Here is a 24,926-nt window from a genome sequence, read left to right as displayed (position 1 = left end):
TCAATGCAGATTTCTTCTTGTTCTGGGACAAATCTGATACATTCTGCTTTATAAAATATTACGTAAATCTTTTGCTTTTGTATAACAGTATAACAGTCTAAGAATGCATAATCCAAAAGTCTACTGTGTATGTTTAATATAATGCAAACAGGGGAGATGGACCGTATTATATTTGGTTGAAAAGTGACTAACGTTAGATCTGGACATGCACAGGACCGCACTGCATGTGTGCAAAACTGGTTATGCGGCTGTAGATGTCAGATGATTGACAGTCTGCAGCTGTTTGGATGCAAGGATTGGGAGCATTTAAGGAAATGGGTGCATGTCGACTTATTTATGAGATGTGCTGAAGCTGATGGTTGCATATTCAGTCACAGAATCACTGACCTTGACAGCTTAGTTGTGGCAGGCATTCTGAGCATAGGGTTGCTCAGATGCTTGATGGCCGGTGCAATATTGCCAATAGGGATACAATGCTCTATCTTAGGCCAAATGCAATACCTGCTGCCTGTACATAACTTTTCAGATCCACTGCTACCAAAGATGCAGCACTGAGACCACTTTCGCTCACCTCTGAATCAAGCCCATAATGACAAAATAGAATGTAACAATCAGCTTAAAATATTTATTATTACCACACTTACTTTTTGCCATTTTGTCATCCATGCTCTACACATGGAAAGAAGCATTCAAAGAAAATTGATCAGGTCCAGGCATTATTGAATAGCATCTATCACAAAATGAGTGTCATTTGCTGTGCCAGGGGCCAAACAATGGCATATATCCCTTATTATGCAGTACATTTATTGAAAAATGTTGTAAAGGGTATGTAGTCAGCATGTTGACATGTATTGTACGGCCAACACTAAATTGTCAAATGTTATGATGTTAACGTAGTTAAGATGCCGACATCTCACATATAGATATTTGGAAGCTGTCAATACAGTTAAAATGTCAACGTTTGATGCTTGACATATAAACATAGTCTACAATGAAAATCTTATGGTTAGGGTTAGCATTAGGGTTTGGGTTACCATTTGAGTTAGATTTAGGGCTAGCATTAGGCTTAACAGTGCTTACAATTGTCAGCATGTTGTCATTTTATCAGTAGTCATAAGTTGAAAGTCAACCTGTTGCTTGTCAATATGCCAAACATGTCAACATGTTGCAACTACAGTATGTCAACATTATGAATGTTAAACCTGTTATAAAGATGATATCAAATAAAATAAACAATCTCAAGTTAAGGGTAAATCCATGTTTAATCCTGCCCATGTCAACATTAGTGAGTAATGGAAGTATGACTATTTTAATACTTAGTTATTACTATTTTTTTTATAGTATTGGGTTTTTTTATTAAGAGAATAAGATAAATACAGTATTAAAGAAGAGATCATTGTGGGATGTTTTAAAGCACAGTTACTATTTTAACTGTGTTGCATCAAGAATAAATATATATTTTTGTAGTGTTTGTTAGTAATGCTGGATGGGAAGTATGGAATTTTTTAAAATGTTTTTTAAATGTGTATATTATTTTGGTATAATTAGTGTAAAATAAAATAATTGTCCAACATACCATTGACGTGTGGTGGGGTGAGGCAGAGCCTTTCCTATCATACTAACGTATACACAAGAATTTTAACTATATAAATTATGTGAAAAATATAAAGAATACATTAGAAATATCTTTTTTATATTATTTAAAAAAAATTTATAGTCAAAACTCTGCAGTAAAAAGTCTATGCCAGGGGAGGCAATGCCTCCCCTGCCTACCTTTTCCACACATCTCTGATTAAAAATGCTGCACCTGCATATAATGCCCACATGAACCCTTGGGCTCATATATTGTGTGTAAATCTGACTATATGGGAATCTTAATTACTTATGGTCACATTCAATATCAGTTTTCATAAGCAGTCCTATACTGGCTCAACTAGGACTCTAAACTTTAGCAAAGCCAACTTTGACATGATGAGGGAAGCTTTAAGGGATATTGAATGGGAAATTTTGTTTCAAAGAAAAAATACTACAGAGAAATGGGATGTATTAAAATCACTGCTAGTTAAAAATACTCTCAAATTTATTCCCAACAGCAGCAAAAAAGGAATAAAAATCCCAAACAAATGTGGTTTAATAAAAAGATAAAGAAACTTATGAGCAACAAAAAGGTGAGCATTCTAAAAATACAAATCTGACAGGAGTGCTGAGTCATTTCAGCACTATAAGGACTGTAACAAAATATGCAAAAAAGAAATAAGAGTGGCTAAAGTAGAAACTGAAAAACTAGTAGCAATGGAAAGCAAAGCGAATCCCAAAAAAATCTTTAAATACATCAACAGCAAGAGATTAAAGAAGGAGAGTATAGGCCCTTTAAAAGACAAGTTGGGAGTCTTAGTCAAAAATAATAATGACATAGCGGACAAAATAAATGAGTTTTTTTCAACGGTATTTACAAGAGAGGACCAACTTCAGGGACTAACACACAATCTCAATAATGATAATGCCCCACTGATAAGTGCTTATTTAAGTGAGGAGGTAGTCTGTGACTGATTAAAAAATGTAAAGATTAATAACTCACCGGGACCGATTGAATTCACCCAAGGGTTCTAATGGAGCTTCACTCTTAACTTGCAAGACCGCTATTTTTGATATTTAAAGATTCAGTTATATCAGGTATGGTTCCCAAAGACTGGCGTATAGCGAAAGTAGTGCCAATAATCAAAAAGGGAAGTAAAGCTGAACCGGGTAATTATAGACCAGTTAGTCTTACATCTATAGTGGGGAAAGTATTGGAAGGTATTCTAAGGGATAGTAATCAGAAGTTCCTTGAAGTCAATAAGGTCATTAAAAGAAATCAACATGGATTTGTGAAGGACAGAACATGTCAAACCAACTTACTTGGCTTTTATGAAACAGTAAGTGCAAACCTTGATCAGGGTAAGGAGGTGGATGTAATCTTTTTAGACTTTGCTAAAGCTTTCGACACTGTACCACACATGCGACTTATCTATAAGCTACAAGAAATAGGGCTAGGGAGCACAATATGCACTTGGGTCAAAAATTGGTTAGATAATAGGGAACAGTGCATTGTGGTTAATGGATAATTTTCAAATTGGGCTGAAGTGCTAAGTGGTGTGCCACAAGGGTCTGCACTAGGACCACTATTGTTCAACATTTTCATTAATGACCTAACAGAAGGTCTAGAGAGTATGGTGTCAATTTTTGCAGATGATACCAAATTGTGTAAAGTTATAAATACGGAAGGCGATGCTGAGTCTCTTCAGAACGACTTAGTTAAATTAGAAGCATGGGCAGCCAAATGGAGAAATGTGCTTCAAAACAGACAAGTGTAAGGTAATGCACTGTGGTCGCAAGAACAAAAATCACACCTACATACTAAATGGGGTAAAATTAGGGGATTCTGTACTGGAAAAGGACTTAGGTGTTCACATAGAGAGCAAACTAAGCATTAGTACCCAAAGTAGGATTGCAGCAAAGAAGGCTAATAAGATATTAGCATGCATAAAATGGGGACTTGACACAAGGGACAAGAGTGTTATACTCCCATTATATAAATCACTAGTGAGGCCACATCTTGAATACTGTGTGCAATTTTGGGCACCATACTACAAAAAGGATATTCTGGAGCTAGAAAAGGTTCAGAGAGGTGCGACCAAACTAATTAAGGGCATGGAGACGCTAGAAAACGAGGAAAGGCTTGCAAGACTACGCATGTTTACACTGGAAAAAAGGAGACTAAGAGGGGACATGATCAACATCTACAAATATATAAGGAGACAATACACAGAGCTTGTGCGGGACCTGTTTTTGGTAAGATCAGCACAGAGGACACGTGGACACTCGCTTACGTTAGAGGAGATTCCGCACAATGCGGCGTAAAGGTTTCTTCACAGGACAATACGTGTTTTGAATTCCCTGCCTAAGGGAGTTGTAATGGCAGACTCAGTCAACACCTTTAAGAATGGGTTAGATAAATTCCTAAGGATAAGGATATCCAGGGTTATGGTGCATAGTTGCGCACTATAGTTACTATGAAAAGAGGAATAAAACACAATAGCTGACATCAGTATCAGGCAAAATTTAGACCAAAATAATCCTGCATAGGAGACCACAATAGGTTGAACTTGATGGACAAATTGTCTTTTTTCAACCTTAGATACTATGTTACTATATTACTGTTATGTATTATCCATATCCTCAAAATGTAAATGACCAAGATACAAGTTTCATGGTTGGTGCTAGTCCCCTAACCACTTACTAGAATTGTACAGCCATGTGCTGCATAACATGGTTTGAAGATACCACTCCACACAAAAAAAAACAAAGAAATTAATTTTTTTAATTAAAAAAGTAAACATTTCAGAAATATCCCCACAATTAAAAGGTTCTGCAATGTTCTTACAGTCCCTACATTCCCTATTTCTAAATATAGCAAATTATATAATATAATTTTGAGCATGATAAAGCTATGGAGAAAGGTTCAACTTAAGCACCAAAACCCATACTGACTTTCTGGATGCTTTGGCAAAATTAATTACATGAAATTCCTTTTATCATTAGTCTTTTTTTAAAAAGTATATGTTATAGTTTATTTTATTTTTATTCAATATTGAACACCAATATTGGTACATTGTTGCAAAATAATATAATAAAATCTATAAGAAATTACATAAATAAATGTACAACGTAATGCATGAAATTTATACATTTTCCAACATATCATTTTCATAATATTGTCATGATAGCAATCTACATTATAAGCAATTATGTTTCATAAATTCCAAGTTAAAGAAATTAAAATGAAATTAAAATGAAAGTTTGGTTGGTTGACTATGAGATAAGGGGCACATATACACTTACCATAGGTATTAAATCATCACTACAGTCTATTATTACAATTACTTTTTATTATGGTTATAATACAAAAGTTTAAAGTTAAACAAAAAATACATTTAGCTTTGCACAAAAATATAATATATACATAAATAAAAAGAAAATATAGAAGAAACCACACATGTTCCTACATTTCATCTTTCTGCCGTTTTATGTTAAAGCTCTGAGAAATTTCTCTACTTAATATTATGAGGGTGCACCTTTCCCTAAACTCTAATTAGCCTGTGGAGAGCTAGTTAATTCTGGAAGTCTGATGTTCTCTTTTTCATTTAGAGAGTATAGCTTTATTCAAGTATTGCACAGATTTCCAGCTGTTATTAGGATTAGATTGTAATTGTAATATGAAGTGCTTCTGGCCAAATCATCACTTAGCATCATCAATATAAACCGTGAAGACAGCACTTAGAACCCACAAAATGAAAATACAGTAACATTTTAGTTAAATAATGTACATTATTATATTATCTATGTAATACAAAACAATGTAAGAACAAAAAATTATATTCAAGTGTTTTTCACTATTGCACACGGTTTTCCAAAAAAAGTCATTATTGGCATTGAATTCAGATGTAGCAAGTGTTAAAATGACACCGGTCTTTCAAAATTTTATTACATAGCATTATTGATATTATTTCCCATCTCATTACTGCATCATAAATCTAAAAAAATATATATTCTTTCATGCTAATATAGGCTGCTTTTAGGACTCCTAATGTATACTTCAAACTGATTCAGTCATAAGATTCTAATTTGTTATTGAGGTTTCCCACATTATTCTCAATTAACAAATTTTGTTTCCATATGGAATTATTATTTACATACCTTTTACTGTCATTATCTCGTTACTTACATATAACAAGTAGGTGATTGCCTGTTTGGCTGTAAGCACTGCCAGTTGTACAAGTGCTGGCTGTAATATGGAGGAGCACACAGACCATCTAACTTTTTGGCAGCCAGACATATATAGTATCTACGCAGCCAACTAGTCAATGGGCCATCCAGTGCCAGGGCAGCTGGTTGAGTTTTTAGACAACCACATAGTTGTCAGGTTTTCATTTGATTGGTTAGTGGGACTAGCATCTAAGAAAGCACTTAGCAGATGGGACTTTTGCTAACTAGTATCTAAGCAAACTTCTGAGGCCATGTTTCATTGGCCTCCAACATGGATTATTATCAAACCAGATATACACTTCTTAAATGGAGACAAGCTCAGCCATCAATGGGCACTGTGAACAAGCGACCTCAAGGTGAAATGTATGTCTATATACAGTAGATAGTCCCAGTGGTATCCGGTCAAATGGCTGACAGTTACCATGTTAAATTTAATATGGTTGACACCACAAAGTTAAAACTGCTGACAGGAACCATGCCGACATCCTCAAACTTTGTAGAAAGTCATCTGAACACTTGCTTCTGGACTAATTAAATGTGAACCATCAACTTACGTCTAGCATATATTGAAGAAGTGACAGGAAACAGGATAATTTTTTAACGACTCAAGGGATAAGTTAATAATGTTGACTTGAATCTGTGGATTTTTCATTGACTAAAAAAACAAATAATATTGTTTTTGCTAAATACGATACACATTCATTCAAAATAAATGCATTGAATATGCTTATATTTAGAGGAGTCAAGTTCTTTAATATGCATGGGAGTAATCTATAGATAATGTAGAACGTGGAAAATGTTCCAGAAGGTTCTAGTCCCCCATGTGGAAGAGTGGCTCATGAGAGAAGCTGAAATATAGAGACATGTGATGGAGGATATAAATAAGAGTGACAGGAGAGATGGCGCAGACACTCTGTAGTGACATAAGTGGCCATTAATGGTGTATCCATGAAAGGTTTCCTGTCAATGGTTTTCTACCAAATAAGTAAGCCACAAATGGCACCCCTAATGGAGACCATTGATGGGAAACCATGTGTTCCACTCTGCATCAGCCCTACCGTGATTTTGCAGTTAAGAGCTTGCTGTATATTTCGATTAATGTGAGTAATTTATTGGAGAGCACATGCTCAATTGTAATCATTAGAGAACATTAAAGAACTAATTTTGTTTTCCTTGGCATGGTAGTTGTTTCTGCAGTTGCAAGGATTTTCCTGTTTAATTGCCTGCGAGAAAATGAACTGCAGCGATTTCTATAGATATTACCACTGCTCTTTTCTCGTAGCCCCACAACAAGTCCAATATTTCCTTAAATATTTATTTTAAAGGAAAATTTGTCTGGACTTGCTCCAGATATCCATGGACACCCACCCTAATAACTAATTAAGAAATTGGAAGTTTCCAATTAGCTTAAATAGTCCATAATTACTTGCCTTCTGGCAGTGTTGTCCTAATCTGCTACCCCAACATGCTGAAGTCTCTCTTCTCATCATCCATAGTATGTGTGTGAGATCCCTGTCATGTGTGAGATCCCTGGTGTGTGTTGACCCCATGTAAGTATACGTAACCCCCTTTCCAATGTGTGTGAGATCCAATCAGTCAGTGTCAGTCAAGTGTGTGTGAGACCTTTCATGTGTGTGTGTTACAGATGAGGATCCAGAACACATTGGTCAGTACAAGCGTGTTCAGTGGCTTTATCTTTTTTTCTCCCCTGTGGGTTTTAACTGCGAAAAACTTTTGTAACCATTTTTTTTCATTGTGGCCAAAATCCTGCACATAATTGTATATCCCCCTTTATCTGTTATTTTGGTAGCTTTCCAGACAAACTAAAGTTTAGCCTGCTTACATGCTATATAAAACATAATGCATTAAAATATCTTGAAACATTTGCATTATGAATGTAAAATATACATATGCTAGATCAGTGGTTCTCAAACTCGGTCCTCAGGACTCCAAACAGTGCATGTTTTGCAGGTAACCCAGCAAGTGCACAAGTGTATTAATTACTCACTGACACATTTTAAAAGGTCCATAGGTGGAGCTAATTATTTCACTTGTGATTCTGTGAGGAGACTTGCAAAACATGCACTGTGTGGGGTCCTGAGGACCGAGTTTGAGAACCTGTGTGCTAGATATATAATAAATTAATCACACAACCTTGTTTGGCAGTGAGAAAAAATTCAGATTATTTGCAAATGAATTAAAAGCTCAGAAATTGTCAGATCTGGCAACAGCAATCTTGGGGCCCGGTGCACTGATATTTCGGAAGGGTGCTCACCCCTGACCCCAACATCTCAGTAATCTGAGTCTGTAAGTTTTAACCCATTTACTGCCACAGCTGCTCACCAGAACCAGGCTTCCATATACTATATAAACCAATGCAAAATTAACTGGAGCAAAAATATACTGTGACTTGACTACCACACTACAGTCTTAGTGCAGTGTTGCTTAGTGGGACTGCTTCCTGAAATAGACTCAGTGCACAGCGAGTGGTGGTTCCGCATTCTCGGTTGCCTGCTCTTCTTCTTGGGTGGCCTGGGCCACAGCAGTATTGACAAGCAGAGAAGGACAGGCACACCATCATGCACAATGACATCATTCAACAGCAACGCAGCATAGATTGCTGGGAGTCGGGACTGTACCAAGTTACTGGGGTAAGTGGGAGTTAGTATTAGAAACTGCAGCCCCATTTTTATTCCTCTAATCGCCTGAGCCCCTCTCACTCATGGGACCCTGTACAGGTTTCCCCTTTGTCCCCCCTCCCCTTCCCATATCACCAGGCCTGGACATTGTAAACCATCTCTAAACTGTGTGTGTAGTGTTGAACTATAAAACTGGATAATTTTGGGGTTTACAGTATACAGTATATATAGGGTATGGATAAATTGAAATCAGTAAGTGACTTGAAAAATCGTGTACACATTAATAGATAAGTATATGGTATTGGTTGCAAATTGGGAATAAGGTAAATAAAAGGAAGTGGGGAACTAGAATAAAATATATAAATGAATGTAAAAAATAAAAATAAAATAAATAGCCAGGTACATTGTGTCATTGTTGATAAGGCACAAGCTCAGACACAGCAATGTTTACAGCCCTTTTAAGAGATTATGAGTGTGGTTATAGAAACAGTCACCTGGAAGTCCTTCAGGGTATATAGAGAGATGGAACATAACCCTACTTTTGTCCCTAAGAAGGATACCAGTTATGAGCCTCTGTATTCCTCCTTGCCCTTCATCTTCAGCCCCGAAGGACAGTTCTCTACGAGTGGTGGTTCTGTTCCTAGACGTTGGTGGTGACATGTGACATCACCGAGTATTGTACAGTGTCCTAAGGCAGCCAAAAAGCTTCCTCCCCACTCATCCAGAAGCAAAACAGTAAATTACCACACATAATAGCAAGGCTAGCTGCATGGGGATCTTTCTTACAGTTGTGAGACTTGCACAGCCATTCTAATTGTGGAAATACAATCGATGAATCCCCCTGACCCAGCTCACCACTGGTCTTGGCACCCCCTGAGCTCTGCGCCTGGTGCACGTGCCCCATACTTGCGGCCCTGGCAAAGAATGGTAGCTTGATTGTTACGTTTTAGTCTTAGTGGATGCACTCTCCTTGCACTGGGGTATGTAAAAAAATGAGTGCCCTGGATGGGTTACACCACCTGAATTGGTGGGTTGTGTAAAGGAGAGTTGAACACCAATGTTTGGTCCTGTGTGTACAGTATGTGTTTGGTTTTCCTGTTTGTTTCTTAGTGCTGACACCATTTAAAAATTTAAATTCACAAATTTTGCTTGTCAATAATAAATTTGACAAAACTTTAAAATGCCAGCATTATTGTCTATGGTTTTAATCTTAGTGGTTAAGTTATACAGAATTTATATGTAGTTGTGAATTACAGGTAAGATGTAATGGGTAACTTAGAAATATGCCGATGGCGAGTTTATAAATCACATATATCAGCCATGTTTAACTTGCTAACTTGCTCTTTTACATTGTCTGTAAACTTACAATGCAAGTACTTTATCAGTTTAATGCAATATGCTGTTTCAAATCCATTATAAATAATAGCAATGAAGTATTCTTTAGATTATGTAAATATCTGCATTCAGATTTTTTTCCCATATACAAAAAAGTTAGTTATTGGCCAATAAAATAACTTATTTATTACCTAAATGCCCTATCAAGGGAAGATAGATGAGTGCAGACAACTATTAATTTAGTTTATAGCTAACAATATGACTGTTCTTGACTTCAATGGTACATCATCATTTCTTGGTGACCTTCTCTATTTATAGTTAAATCTACAGTACATATGCTTTCATTTTACTGTAGGATTTCTTTTTATTTCCAGCAATGTTTTACAATACTTCATATTACAAACATAACTTTCATTGCCAATGACAAAATGTAAAAACATTTATAGTTAATGCATTGAAAACATTACAAACTTTGTGAACACATTCTAGCAAACAGCATGTGTCACTGGTTTACAATTAATGATTTTTTTCCCCCATGCATTGCTTTGTGCTACAGCCCCCTACCACTAAGATTTCACTACATCCACAATCTATGGATATTTTATCCTTAACCCCTTGAGGATGCATGTAAATATTCCACCCACCTTATCAAGGCAGTATGGGCTAAAAATACTAATTTCAGGAGAGGAATCAAAGTGCTTCATAGGAAATGATTTTACATAAATACAATCTATATTAGTGATGAGCGGATTAGGTTTTACTCGGTTTTACTCAGTTCTCAAAACGGTATCTTATTGGCTATCCAAAACACGTGACATCCGTGAGCCAATAAGATGTTTTGAGAACCGAGTAAAACCGAGTAAAACTGAATCCGCTCATCACTAATCTATATATATATATGTATATATATATATATATATATATATATAAATGAGAAAGCCCTCACTCACTCACTGACTCATCACTAATTCTCTTACTTCTCGATATGTTAGGAAAATGAAATTTTACATAGGTATTCTGCAGGTGGGAAGCAGGAGACCTACATAATTAGAATTTTAATAAACCTCCGCTAAGGGGATGAAAAGGGGCTTGACATAATGACATCATTACCAATGTGTGGCTTGCGTTGCATGAACGATAATGTCCAAATGGATAATCGGATCAAAATTTGGATTGCACCTCCAGTGTGTAGAATTTATTAAACTACAAAAATGGTCCTGTCACTTTTTACTGTATCTGCTATGGGTGCTCCTCGATTAAATGCCAAGAACTATGGATTAATATTTTCTTACATTAAGACATCTCAAATGTACATCTATATAGATTTACCAAATTTTTAACACTTATTTATATTTACAAACTTGAAAATCAGAAACTCCTGTGCAAAGAACAGGTAGAACAGTTGGTAACTACATACATGAAAACTATAAATATACTTGAGAATGGTTTTAAGCAGATGTGAGCTGTGGCAGTGTTTACCTAGGGGCTGCAGGACTGCAGGACTGCAGCTCCCTGTAAAAACACACCGCCACCACCATTAAGCCCATATTTATTGCAGTGGCTTCATATTGGAAGCACAATCTGCTAATCATATGCTGGCCTGTGATCGACAAATATGTCTTCCAATAGGAAACCATTCTGCCAACTCTGATGTGTTTCTAACAGCGTCAACACTGCCTCTACAGTTCACACTTAAAGTGTAAAGTGTTTCGCAGCACCGTACAAGGGACAGTAGAGGGAAATTAAACTTAGCATTACAGTAAATAAATAAATTAATAAATAACAAAAATAGAGTACAAGTAACAAAGAGCACCACAATTCTCAAAACATAATACAGCTAAGATGTAAGTAGCGAGGGAGTAACCATTGTACTACTTGGGACTGGTGGCCATAGATGGAGATGAGCCTTGACCAGCAGGAGAAAAAGCTGGTAAAGATGGTCGCTGAGTAGGAGAGGGCTGTGAGTGAAATGTGTTGAGAAGAGGGCTTTGACAACAAGAGGAAAGAGTGCCCTGCTCTGAAGCACTAACAATCTAGTGGGAAGGGGCAACAGACAGATGACATGAGGTGCAAGCAAGCGGGAGGTAGCCTGATGGCAGTATGTAAGCAAAGCAGAGATGTTCAAGGCATGAGGCAGGGGAATGGAGGAGCAGCCTCAGGACTAGTTTATGCATTGGGAGGGACTAGTAGAGATTAACAACAAGCTATTATGAGTTTAAGGCTAAATAAGTCAATAATCATTTGTGCAGCCATTAAGGGAGGAGGCATTGTAGTTTTAAACAAAAATTATTATTTTTCTGAAGTATACAGGCCTGGATGAACCTGTATGCTATAAATCTCTTCAATGTGCCCCATATGCTGCTATATAGCGGCAAAACCATCCGGATGTTGAAGGAACGCATTGTGATGCATCACTCTTTGATCAAAAGAGTGATGTTTAAAATAGACCAAAGCACACCACCGGTTGCTAAACATTCTTTTGAAGCCGAACATATGATCAAGGATTTTAAATTTATGCCTTTGGATTAAGTTAAACCCCTTAGAAGAGGTGAAGACCATCTTAAGATACTGTTACAACATTAATGTGAACTGATAAAATAAATGTAATTTAAATTGAATTTGCTTTTTCCTGGTGATCTAAATGAGGAATTGAATTTGAATTTATTTTTGTAAAGCCTAGTAAGCATTATCATGTTCCTTAGAGGGCTGCTGGTGCTGTTGAAAAATATAAATGAGTGAGTGAATTCACTCACTCATACTGTTATGTATATATTTATTACCAGGAGGTGAGATTATACATGTGCAGTATATATAGTTGGCTGGAGTTTGAAACGTTACTGATGTTATATACATACATGTTTTGATGTATTGATATTAATGTTATAGGTCTATTTGATTTACCTTAAACATTGATTAAGTGGTTTTCTTTGGGCGCCTGTCAGGCTTGAATGGCACCTGCTTCTGTGTACTTTTGCTGCCCTGACATATTCATGTATCAGGGATACATACAGTATTAAGGTTTTGTGTCTGGTAAGACCTTCAGTAGAGGCATACAAACAACATAATCTCAGAGCTGTACATTGTTAATAAATTAAGCATATGTACATTCCAGGTTTTCTGGATGTTTTCCAGAATAAATTTGGTGGAATGCCGTAAATGATTTTTTTACCACTATCATGGATAATTATATGTACCCAGGCATGCCAGCACTGCCATGTATGCAGGAACCTGAAGTGCATTCCAGTGGTGGTTGGCGTGCACTCCATGGTGGAGGCAGCTGTGGTCTGAATACAGCATGAAGCAGCTGTGCATGTAGGGACTGGAAGTGAGTTCCAGCAGCGGTTGGCATGCTTTCCACTGAGGCAGACTCCAGAATCTGAGTCCAGTATGGAGTGTTTCCCAATATGTGAGTGCAGGTGAGTGGGAGTGCGCAGGTGTAGGTGGTCACTGAGATTGGCAGGTGCCCAAACACTTATAAAGCAGTATAGTGGGCATGATACGTTAAACCCTTGAGGAAGGTGAGAGGACACCTGAAACAACTGTCAGGCTGAAGAGACATGTCAACATTCTGAGAACGCTTGAAGTGGTCTTTATAAGTAACAAGTTCAACGTAAACGTGGATGACTTTCTTATTGTTATATATATATATATATATATATATATATATACAGTATATGCTGCTTTGATTCTTAGCATGAAGCACTTTTTTGAATAGAAGTACTTTGAAATTTAAAGTGGTGTGCTGGTCTCCTTTTTTAGCTGCTGTATAGTGTGCTGTTTAATGGTGGACATTTATATATATATATATATATATATATATGGTAAACAGGATTCCCGGCACTCACGTGGACCAGTACTGCAGTACTTGCTGGGGTGCCTTCCAAGTGACAAAAATCAAAGAATATAATGCTGGAATATGGCGGCACTCATCAGACTGGCAAGTTAAATTCCAAGTGGTATCATTTTATTGACCTATGCGGCCACATAGGTCAATAAAATGACACCACTTGGAATTTAACTTGCCAGTCTGATGAGTGCCGCCGTATAACAGCATTATATATATATATATATATATATATATATATTGATAATAGAGAAGTTGCAGTCACAAGATTATCATTCTCACATCAGCTGGGGTGCAAAGATCTAGGGATTTACTTGCTCCAGGATCCCTATAATAGTATAATGTCATCCAAGGAATGCACTCACCAGTCTTGCTGTTGGTGAAATACATTTTAATCCAACCTCACATCAGCAGCAAGTAGGTAATGGGCACAGGTACCTACTTGCTTCTTATGTAAGGTTAAGTTAAAATTTATTTCACCTAAAGCAAGACTGGTGAGTACATTCCTCGAATGAAATTATACTATATATATATATATATATATATATATATAATTCACATACCAGTGCGGCACTCAGCAATCATAAAATGGAAACAACTACCGATGTAGTAACTACATTGGTAGTTGTTTCCATTTTATGATTGCTGAGTGCCGCTCTGGTATGTGAATTATTTGAAATTTTCTGTGAAGGCACCGGCGCGATTACATGCAAGTTTTCAAGAGTGCCGGATTGATGTTCTAGTATATATATATATATATATATATATATATATATAAAACACAGTAGTATCTTTATCTCACGCCAACCTAGAAGCGACATCACGGGAGAGATCTTTGTTGGGAGATCTCAAAAGCATACAAGAATAAACACGAATTCCCAAGTGCGCTAAAGTGGAATGTAATTACACAGTTCTTCCAGTGTTATTTTCGTCGGAATGTATACTGGAGGGTATTTAAATCTGGGGACCTGTAACAGACACCCCTCACCAAATAGTCACCCAAACAAGAGGCCAACAGGCCAATTAGTAAAAAGTTATTTTAATAATGTATACAGAGTTCAAAGTATAAAATGGTGTCAATAAAATGCAACTAAAAGAGTACACAGCCGGCTGTGTACTCTTTTAGTTGCATTTTATTGACACAATACCCTCCAGTCTACAATCCGACGAAAATAACGCTGGAAGAACTGTGTAATTACATTCCACTTTAGCGCACTTGGGAATTTGTGTTTATTCATATATATATATATATATATATACACACACACACACATACATAGAGATATCAAAAGAAAATGGCCTTAGAAAATGCTAACTGACCCAACTGTATATGTTCTAATTACAGAGACATGTATTCTTTAAAAAGCCCTTAAAGACTGTTTTGTTTGTGTTCTTTCTTTACTTGAGATGTAAAAATTCCAATGGATCTGAAAGTGTGCACCTCACCAAAAGTCACCCAAAATAATGGCCGATTGGCCATACATTATCACAATTTTATTTTATTTGATGATACACAAAGTAATAAAAAATAATCAATACATAAAACTTTGAAACTTACACTAAAAATATGGTGTATGGTTTTAAACCGCCACTAAAGAAGAGATGGATTCCCATCATCTATACCTCTACTGTGTATGAGCTTGAAAATGAAAAGCTTCAAATGTGATGATTAAATAAGGCCCCTGCACTCTACACGTTTTGCCTTATTTAGTGATCAAATTTGAAGCTGTTCGTCATTGTGCTGATATCCAGTAGAGGTACAGATGGATTTGAATCCACCTCTTCTATAGTGGTGGTTTCATAGACACTATATTTTAAGTGTAAGCTTCAAAGTTTTATATATTGATAATTTTTATCAATTTGTGCATAATTAAATAAAATTAAATTTCATTAATGTGTGGCTAATTGGCCATTTTTTGGGTGACTTTTTTGAGTGGGTGCACTTTCAGATACATTGGATTTTTTACATCAACCTAAGAGGTTAAAGCAAAGAAAGAACACAAACAAACAACCTCTATTATTTACATAATACTAATAAAAATACATAGGACATTTCATGATCATGAGGGGTAGCAGGACAAAGTATTATAGTTGTTCCAGCTCCAAATTCATATTGTCAGGTATATATCAGGCATTAACAATAATAAGGAAATGTATTTCCAATACTAGAATGACTAAAACCCATTGTGATTCTAATTTGTTATTGTTTTTTGTTACATATAAACACCAAGCTGTAATAAAACATTATACTAATTTTCCAGCAGATCATTATGTACAGTAACATTTGCAGTTTATATATTTAAAAATAAAGATATAATAAATATAAATATCATTGTAATAATTTAGGCCTGGCTTATGTTTAGTTTATCTAATATATGCAAATAAAAAATGAAATAAAAATCTATAAATAATAAAACCACGTTAAGAAAATTTCTTAACATACTATTAAAATTCTATACTTACTAAACTGAATATCTAAGTTCCTAGAATAAATTAGGTATAGAGATTATGAGAACATAAATCACACATCATTTTATAAGGTATATTACCATAATTTATACTGACAAACAGTACATTGTAATCTTCCACAGGTACAGAAAAAAAAATATTTGTAAGTAAATAACTTCTAAGACACTAAGGGGCTTATGTAGAGGTGTGCTGTTTGTTTTGATTTATTAATATGTATAGTATGTGTACCAAAACTACTTCCTTTACGTATATTTTATTATGTTAGACTTTAAATCTATATCACTGGAGAGGTGAAATGGGGGTAAAAAGGTCTTGTTAAGAATAAACCCATTTTGTGTGTTCATGTAATTGTGAATGACGTAGACATACAGTAGCTGGTGTATGATGATAATGATGATCAAGATGAGGAACACTAATTGACTTATTGCAGATTGATCCTTCCAGCTAATAGTGCACAATTCAGTAGTATTGCTGATCTATTACAACAAGTTAAAGCTGTCTATTTACACTATTTAATATAGATTTCCATTTGAACTGCAGAAGAAAAGAATATTACAAGTTTATTTTAAAATTGAAAAATAAGATATTTTATTTAATTTAATAATTAGTATTTTCGATTTGTGTTTTTAATTATATTTATAAGCACCTTTCACCTTTGTTAAGTACGGCTTCACTTTTATGTGTTTTATTGCTCAAAGCAACTACAAGGACAGAAGTGCCATCTAATATTGTGATTATATTTTGCACACATTGGGGGTTATCCAATTACCTGCAAATACTGCTGTGGGTGCCAAAAATGGGTGTTTCACATTTTCTATTATACCCCTATCCAATTAGGTGTTTTTCGTATGAAAAATACATGGGTCCAGCGAAAACCATGAACCTATGTATTATAATAAGTATAGGGGGCACTTTTTGCAGATTATGCCTCAGGCACGTGAAGCATAATCCCCAGTAAGTGCCGGCATTGGTGATAACCTTTGGCTTTTTGGGTCTAATTGGATATCCCCTGACAAACTTGTATTTTGGGAAAAAAATGATCAGTATTGCAGCTGATCAGATCTATGTAGTGTGTGGCTGCAAGGGATTGAATGTGTGGCTGCACACTACAGAGATCTGCTCAATTGCAATGCTGATTTTTTTTTTACAAATTACAAGTAGTTTTATATAATTAGAAATGTAATAGTTTTTATGCAGGATCAAATAGATTAATAAGTAGGGTATTTGACTGGAGTGCATCAAGTTATGGGTTTGAATCCTGAAATGTGTTATTTAATAAAAGGTATTGTATGTGAATTACAATGAGCTCTCAAGTTAAGTGCATGAGAAAGGCACTGTGTTCAAAAATCCATTTTCTTGCAGTTTTCTATAAATGTCTGCGTATTTTATACATATATAATGTGAAAAGGGGCATCAGAGCATGGGCTTTCTCTGGGAACAATTTTGGTATGTCCTTATTGGAAACATGGGGGGTCATTACGAGTTGTTCGCTCGTTATTTTTTTCTCGCAACGGAGCGATTAGTCGCTAATGCGCATGCGCAATGTCCGCAGTGCGACTGCGCCAAGTAAATTTGCTATGCAGTTAGGTATTTCACTCATGGCATTGCAAGGTTTTTTCTTCGTTCTGGTGATCGTAATGTGATTGACAGGAAGTGGGTGTTTCTGGGCGGAAACTGGCCGTTTTATGGGTGTGTGTGAAAAAACACACCGTTTCTGGGAAAAACGCGGGAGTGGCTGGAGAAACGGAGGAGTGTCTGGGCGAACGCTGGGTGTGTTTGTGACGTCAAACCAGGAACGAAACTGGCTGAACTGATCGCAGATGCCGAGTAAGTCTGGAGCTACTCAGAAACTGCTAAGAAGTGTCTATTCGCAATTCTGCTAATCTTTCGTTCGCAATTTTGATAAGCTAAGATTCACTCCCAGTAGGCGGCGGCTTAGCGTGTGCAAAGCTGCTAAAAGCAGCTTGCGAGCGAACAACTCGGAATGACCCCCATGGGGAGGCACCAAAAAGTCTAGTTATGGGTCTGACTTTAGCTCTAGTTTGTACTTTCATTGGCTAAGAGAGTCGTATGGGAAGATCCCTTTTGTAAGAAATTTAGCAAATTTATAATACAATCATCCAATAAGATACTTAATTAGAAGTGGCTAACAACTCTTCTCATGTGTATAATTGGTGGCATTTGTAATTGGGCATTCAGATATAAATTTATATATGCTATTATTTAATTGCACAATTACAAATACCATTAATAATTAGAGATGTGCACTGGCCTCCGTCATGGATTTTGGTTTTCGATTTGTAGCTCCTTCATGTTTTTGGATTTAGTTTTGGTTTTGTCAAAACCATCCTTGCAGGTTTTAGTTTTTGATCTGTATTTTTTTTTAAATTATAAAAAACAGCTAAAATCACATAATGTGGGTCTGTTTTTGTTCCTACAGTATTATTAACCTCAATAACATTAATGTACAATCATTTCCAGTCAATTTAGACCACCTCACAGCTCACAATATTATTTTCATCCAGTTTAGGACAAGAGGTTACACCGAGGTAGCTGGATGACTAAGCTAAGCAACAGCAGTGGGCAGCACTACATGTGGCACTTAGACTTACAACAATGCACATCTAGGAAACAGAATGGCACTGCAGTGGCAGATAGGAAGGAAGTTTAATCAACTATATGAACCCATAGAAACCAACAATGTTTTCATTTCTCAAGAATTAGAACAGAGGTCAGATGGAGTTGTAGTGTATATGTATGTAATGGAAGGCAGGTAAAAGAAGGAATGATTTATTATTTACTAAATTTAATATTACTAAGCAAATTTATGAGGGAAGAGAGGGTAATATGGTCAGTAGGCAATCAGGTATTAATAGTTAATTGAGGATCTGCTACCAAGGTAGAGTATGTATGTAGTGGAAGGTCTGTAAAGGAGGAAGGAAGTATTGATTAATAACAGTAAAAATAATATTATTTTTATTCCAAAGCAAATTTATGAAGGAGGAGGGGCTAGAGATGTACGTGCTCGGCTTGGTGTTTTTCCCACCAGTCTCAGATTCCAAAGCAAGCCAAAACATCATCATGTAAGCATCGGATCTTGCAGGTTTTGTATTCCATATAAGGGAGCCGTAGCTGGGACTCTGCACAATTTCACTCCCTTACAGCCAGTATGTCTGCAATAAAGTGGAAATGTGTTTAATTAATACAAAGATTAGTTGTATACATTGGTAAAAAACCCATACATATTTGCATGGTACATACCCTGTAAAGCTGGTAGATACCCTGGTACATACCATGCAAATGGTACATACCATTTGTATGGTACATACCCTATAAAATCTAGCTGAAGCAACCTGAGGCACTCCACCCTTGTTGTAATTCAGCTGGAAAGCTACAGGCTGCTTTCCAGGTGAAAGATGTCTTTCAGGATCTGAATCAACATTGAGGTTGAAAATAATTTTGACTGATGATTACAACATCTAAAAGTATATATTGCTAATATATATTTTTTATTGTTTGTACTGTGGTCCCAATTGCCTGGAAATTAATGTTATTGTGATTAATAATACTCTAGGAACAAAAAAAGGCCCAAATCATGCAATTTTAGCCTTTTGGTACATTTTTTAAAAAGAAATATGAAATTAAAATCTGCAAAAATGGTTTAGCGCACATCTTTATTAATAACCAGATCAGGGGACCAAGGGAGGAAGAATATGTACAGATGGAGCCATGCTAATCGTGGCTCCATCTGTGCCTGGGCGCGCCAGCCCCGGCATGCCTTCTGCCGTGTCGTGATGCACACATGCCCCATTCACTAGATGCCGCTCCCGGCATGAATAGGCAGATGGATAGATTAGTCACGCCAGAAGCACTCGTGTGTGATGGAGCTGCACTAGATGAGTCCATCTTTATGTACTGGAAGGATGGATTGATTAGTAATTACATATAATTTGTTTGATTCTAAAAAATTTAATTAATCATAGAGGGCATTGGAGATGGTATTAATTGCATAGACAATAGGTTTATTGGTTATTGCACTAATCTGATTTACTAATTTGCAACACATTTTAGTAACCAAAAAAAAAATACAATTTTAATAGGCAAGGATCCTGAAAAGGCTTTTGAAGCCAAGAAAATGAATATCTGTAAAACAGAGCTGCAAACATTCAAAAATTCACCAACAAACAGCCCATTATAAAAGGATAGCGGTGCAAGATGGAATTGTCTTTGGCCCCTTTCACCAACGCCAGGACACTTATTAAATTTTTTTTTAACGTTCTTGAACATACTAGGAATTGCTTTTCCAGTGAAGTGGAATCTAAATGAGATTTGGTAGCGAGGACAAAGGACCTCAATTAACTGTCTAAAATACACTGCATTAATGGAAGATACTAGATGCACATCTAAAACCAGCATGGCGGTTATGGCATCAGTAATTTATTGTGCAACTGGGTGACTCCTGTCATACTTACTCCCCTTGCAAATGATTGTTTAAAAGTTAATTGTTTTGTTACACTACTACAAGTAGTCTCCCTAGCCCCCTTCTAGGATGAAGATCCACTCACAGCAGAAGTAGAGGCCATAGCACTAAAGGATCCCTCTGAGGAATCCCTGACAGGAGAGAAGTCAGTCATGCTTATGGAATTGGACACAGGACTACAATCATGATTAAGGATGTTGGTGATGGAGAGTGCAGGCACTTACAGTAGATCTAACAGAGAGAAGGGAGCTAGGTGACGCTGGACTGAATGTTATGTTTGTATCTAAAGTTTCTAAATTTGACAAACACTTTTTATGAAAGTGCTGCAAGTGACATAGCAGGGGGCAGTACCTATATAGTTAGTGTCCCTACCTCTACTTACTATGGCTTTACAAAGGGTACAGATGACTTGACAGTTGTTGTCTGGATTTGGGTAGAAATAATTTTGCACATAAGAGGTGGAATTTTTTGTATTTTGCACTGGCATGACAATGGGCTTTTTCATATCTTGGGAAACAACTATTTCCACTAGTGCTTGATTTACATATGGAGCCACGCTCATCTTGGCCTCTCTGCTGCGCCTAGGCACACCATGGTTTATTAGTATAAGCCTTTGATCTATTATTCTCAGCTGCAATACAATACAGAGAGAACTACACATCAGTGGTTTAAATCATTACAGCAGGGGATTATGTCTGACTGCCCTGGCTCAATTAATCCTATTAAAGGCCATGATAAAGATGGCTCCATCTGTACACAAAAAAACATGCTCAACATTAACATCCTCGTCATCAACATCCACAGTGTCACAGTGTCACAATATGTGTATGACACACTGCGGCCTAAGCGGCAGTGTCATGGAAAAATAATAGTTTAGTTCATTGGGGTATAGCACAATATATATATATATATATATATATATATAGATAGATAGATAGATAGATAGATAGATAGATAGATAGATAGATAGATAGATAGATAGATAGATAGAGAAATATAGATAGATATAGATATATAAATATTTTTTTCAATAATATTTTTTGCTTTAATTTTGTTTTACACTGGGGAAGAGCATGCCTAGATTGACAGATCATTCCTGGGGGACACAGCAGCCCCTTGAAGGACACAGCAGTCCCTTGAAGGATGCACAGAGCAGCCCCTTGTCAGACTGAGCACCCCTGGAAGACACAACAGCCTCTTTATGGATGGACAAAGAAACCCCTTGTCAGGCACCGCAACCCCAGTCCCTTGATGGACAACACAGCAGCACCCGTGGATGGACAACACAGCACCCCTGGACAGACAGAGCATGGAAACATCTGCACTATACAAGCTCCACAGCTAGAGTGAAAATGGTGTGATCACTGGGGACCTTTATAGAATCCAAAACCCATGAGAATCCAACAGCGGGATGATAACCTTTTGCCTTATTTTGGTATCCTAGTCAAACTGGAAAACTCAAGCAGTACTCAGATCCTGGCCCAGATTTGGAAGTTTGGGTGGGTCCGGTTCTCCGAAAACTGTACCCACTCATCTCTACTAATAATACAACACATTTTCATGACTGAGACATTTAAAGACATCATAAGACAAAAGATAAAAATGGTGCATTTTAGGAGCATGAGCTATTCTATCTGTGTCAAGAATCTCACAAATGGTCATTCATAATATTTTTACAAGAGCACTTTACTTGCAAGTCCTTCTTGGCAAGACAGGTCCAGGGCAACTCAGCAGTGTTGAGCTCTTTAGCCGCTCAAAACATGCATCTTAAGCTAGAATGCAATGCTCAAATTGATGTGCACTGATTATATATCTGTGTGCAAATGAGTCTGAACCTGTATACAAAGTGCAGCAGACAAAGCTTTTCTGATCCCAAGTACCATTTCGCTTGGTTTGCGGCTTTGTATGTTTTTAAAAATGATTTCCTGTTTTGTTAAAGTCACAGCTCTGCATCTCTAGTACACTTTGAGTGGTGTTTTGCTGTATCTGTGATGAAAATAAGATGCAAACTTTTAAGAATAACTTGCTATATATATATATATATATATATATATATATAATATAAAATACTATATACAGTATGTATATGGCATCAGGGTTGGACTGGTACAGGGGAAACCCCTGGTGGACCATACAGACTGAGGGCCTACTTCCAGGGATCAGGGGCATAATTCAGACCTGATTGCAGCAGCAAAATATTTTTCTAATGTGCAAAACCATGTACAGTGATGATGGGACAGATAACATGTGCAGAGAGAGTTAGATTTGGGTCGTTTATTTTGTTTCTGTGCAGGGTAACTACTAGACAGCTTTATTCTTACACTGCAATTTAGATTTCAGTTTGAACACATCCAACCCAAATCTAACTCTCTCTGCATGTATTATATCTGCCCCACCTGCACTGCGTATGGTTTAGCCAATTAGAGAAATAAATTGCTGTTGTGATCAGGTCTGAATTAGGCCCCAGGTTCCAGATTATGCTTAAATTAGAGATGAGCGCCTGAAATTTTTCGGGTTTTGTGTTTTGGTTTTGGGTTCGGTTCCGCGGCCGTGTTTTGGGTTCGAACGCGTTTTGGCAAAACCTCACCGAATTTTTTTTGTCGGATTCGGGTGTGTTTTGGATTCGGGTGTTTTTTTCAAAAAACACTAAAAAACAGCTTAAATCATAGAATTTGGGGGTCATTTTGATCCCAAAGTATTATTAACCTCAAAAACCATAATTTACACTCATTTTCAGTCTATTCTGAATACCTCACACCTCACAATATTATTTTTAGTCCTAAAATTTGCACCGAGGTCGCTGTGTGAGTAAAATAAGCGACCCTAGTGGCCGACACAAACACCGGGCCCATCTAGGAGTGGCACTGCAGTGTCACGCAGGATGTCCCTTCCAAAAAACCCTCCCCAAACAGCACATGACGCAAAGAAAAAAAGAGGCGCAATGAGGTAGCTGTGTGAGTAAGATTAGCGACCCTAGTGGCCGACACAAACACCGGGCCCATCTAGGAGTGGCACTGCAGTGTCACGCAGGATGGCCCTTCCAAAAAACCCTCCCCAAACAGCACATGACGCAAAGAAAAAAAGAGGCGCAATGAGGTAGCTGTGTGAGTAAGATTAGCGACCCTAGTGGCCGACACAAACACCGGGCCCATCTAGGAGTGGCACTGCAGTGTCACGCAGGATGTCCCTTCCAAAAAACCCTCCCCAAACAGCACATGACGCAAAGAAAAAAAGAGGCGCAATGAGGTAGCTGTGTGAGTAAGATTAGCGACCCTAGTGGCCGACACAAACACCGGGCCCATCAAGGAGTGGCACTGCAGTGTCACGCAGGATGTCCCTTCCAAAAAACCCTCCCCAAACAGCACATGACGCAAAGAAAAAAAGAGGCGCAATGAGGTAGCTGACTGTGTGAGTAAGATTAGCGACCCTAGTGGCCGACACAAACACCGGGCCCATCTAGGAGTGGCACTGCAGTGTCACGCAGGATGTCCCTTCCAAAAAACCCTCCCCAATCAGCACATGATGCAAAGAAAAAGAAAAGAAAAAAGAGGTGCAAGATGGAATTGTCCTTGGGCCCTCCCACCCACCCTTATGTTGTATAAACAAAACAGGACATGCACACTTTAACCAACCCATCATTTCAGTGACAGGGTCTGCCACACGACTGTGACTGATATGACGGGTTGGTTTGGACCCCCCCCAAAAAAGAAGCAATTAATCTCTCCTTGCACAAACTGGCTCTACAGAGGCAAGATGTCCACCTCATCTTCACCCTCCGATATATCACCGTGTACATCCCCCTCCTCACAGATTATCAATTCGTCCCCACTGGAATCCACCATCTCAGCTCCCTGTGTACTTTGTGGAGGCAATTGCTGCTGGTCAATGTCTCCGCGGAGGAATTGATTATAATTCATTTTAATGAACATCATCTTCTCCACATTTTCTGGATGTAACCTCGTACGCCGATTGCTGACAAGGTGAGCAGCGGCACTAAACACTCTTTCGGAGTACACACTTGTGGGAGGGCAACTTAGGTAGAATAAAGCCAGTTTGTGCAAGGGCCTCCAAATTGCCTCTTTTTCCTGCCAGTATAAGTACGGACTGTGTGACGTGCCTACTTGGATGCGGTCACTCATATAATCCTCCACCATTCTATCAATGTTGAGAGAATCATATGCAGTGACAGTAGACGACATGTCCGTAATCGTTGTCAGGTCCTTCAGTCCGGACCAGATGTCAGCATCAGCAGTCGCTCCAGACTGCCCTGCATCACCGCCAGCGGGTGGGCTCGGAATTCTGAGCCTTTTCCTCGCACCCCCAGTTGCGGGAGAATGTGAAGGAGGAGATGTTG

This window comes from Pseudophryne corroboree, chromosome 2 (assembly GCF_028390025.1).
Source record: "Pseudophryne corroboree isolate aPseCor3 chromosome 2, aPseCor3.hap2, whole genome shotgun sequence".
Classification (NCBI taxonomy): domain Eukaryota; kingdom Metazoa; phylum Chordata; class Amphibia; order Anura; family Myobatrachidae; genus Pseudophryne; species Pseudophryne corroboree.
Note: the sequence above shows the minus strand (reverse complement) of the source record.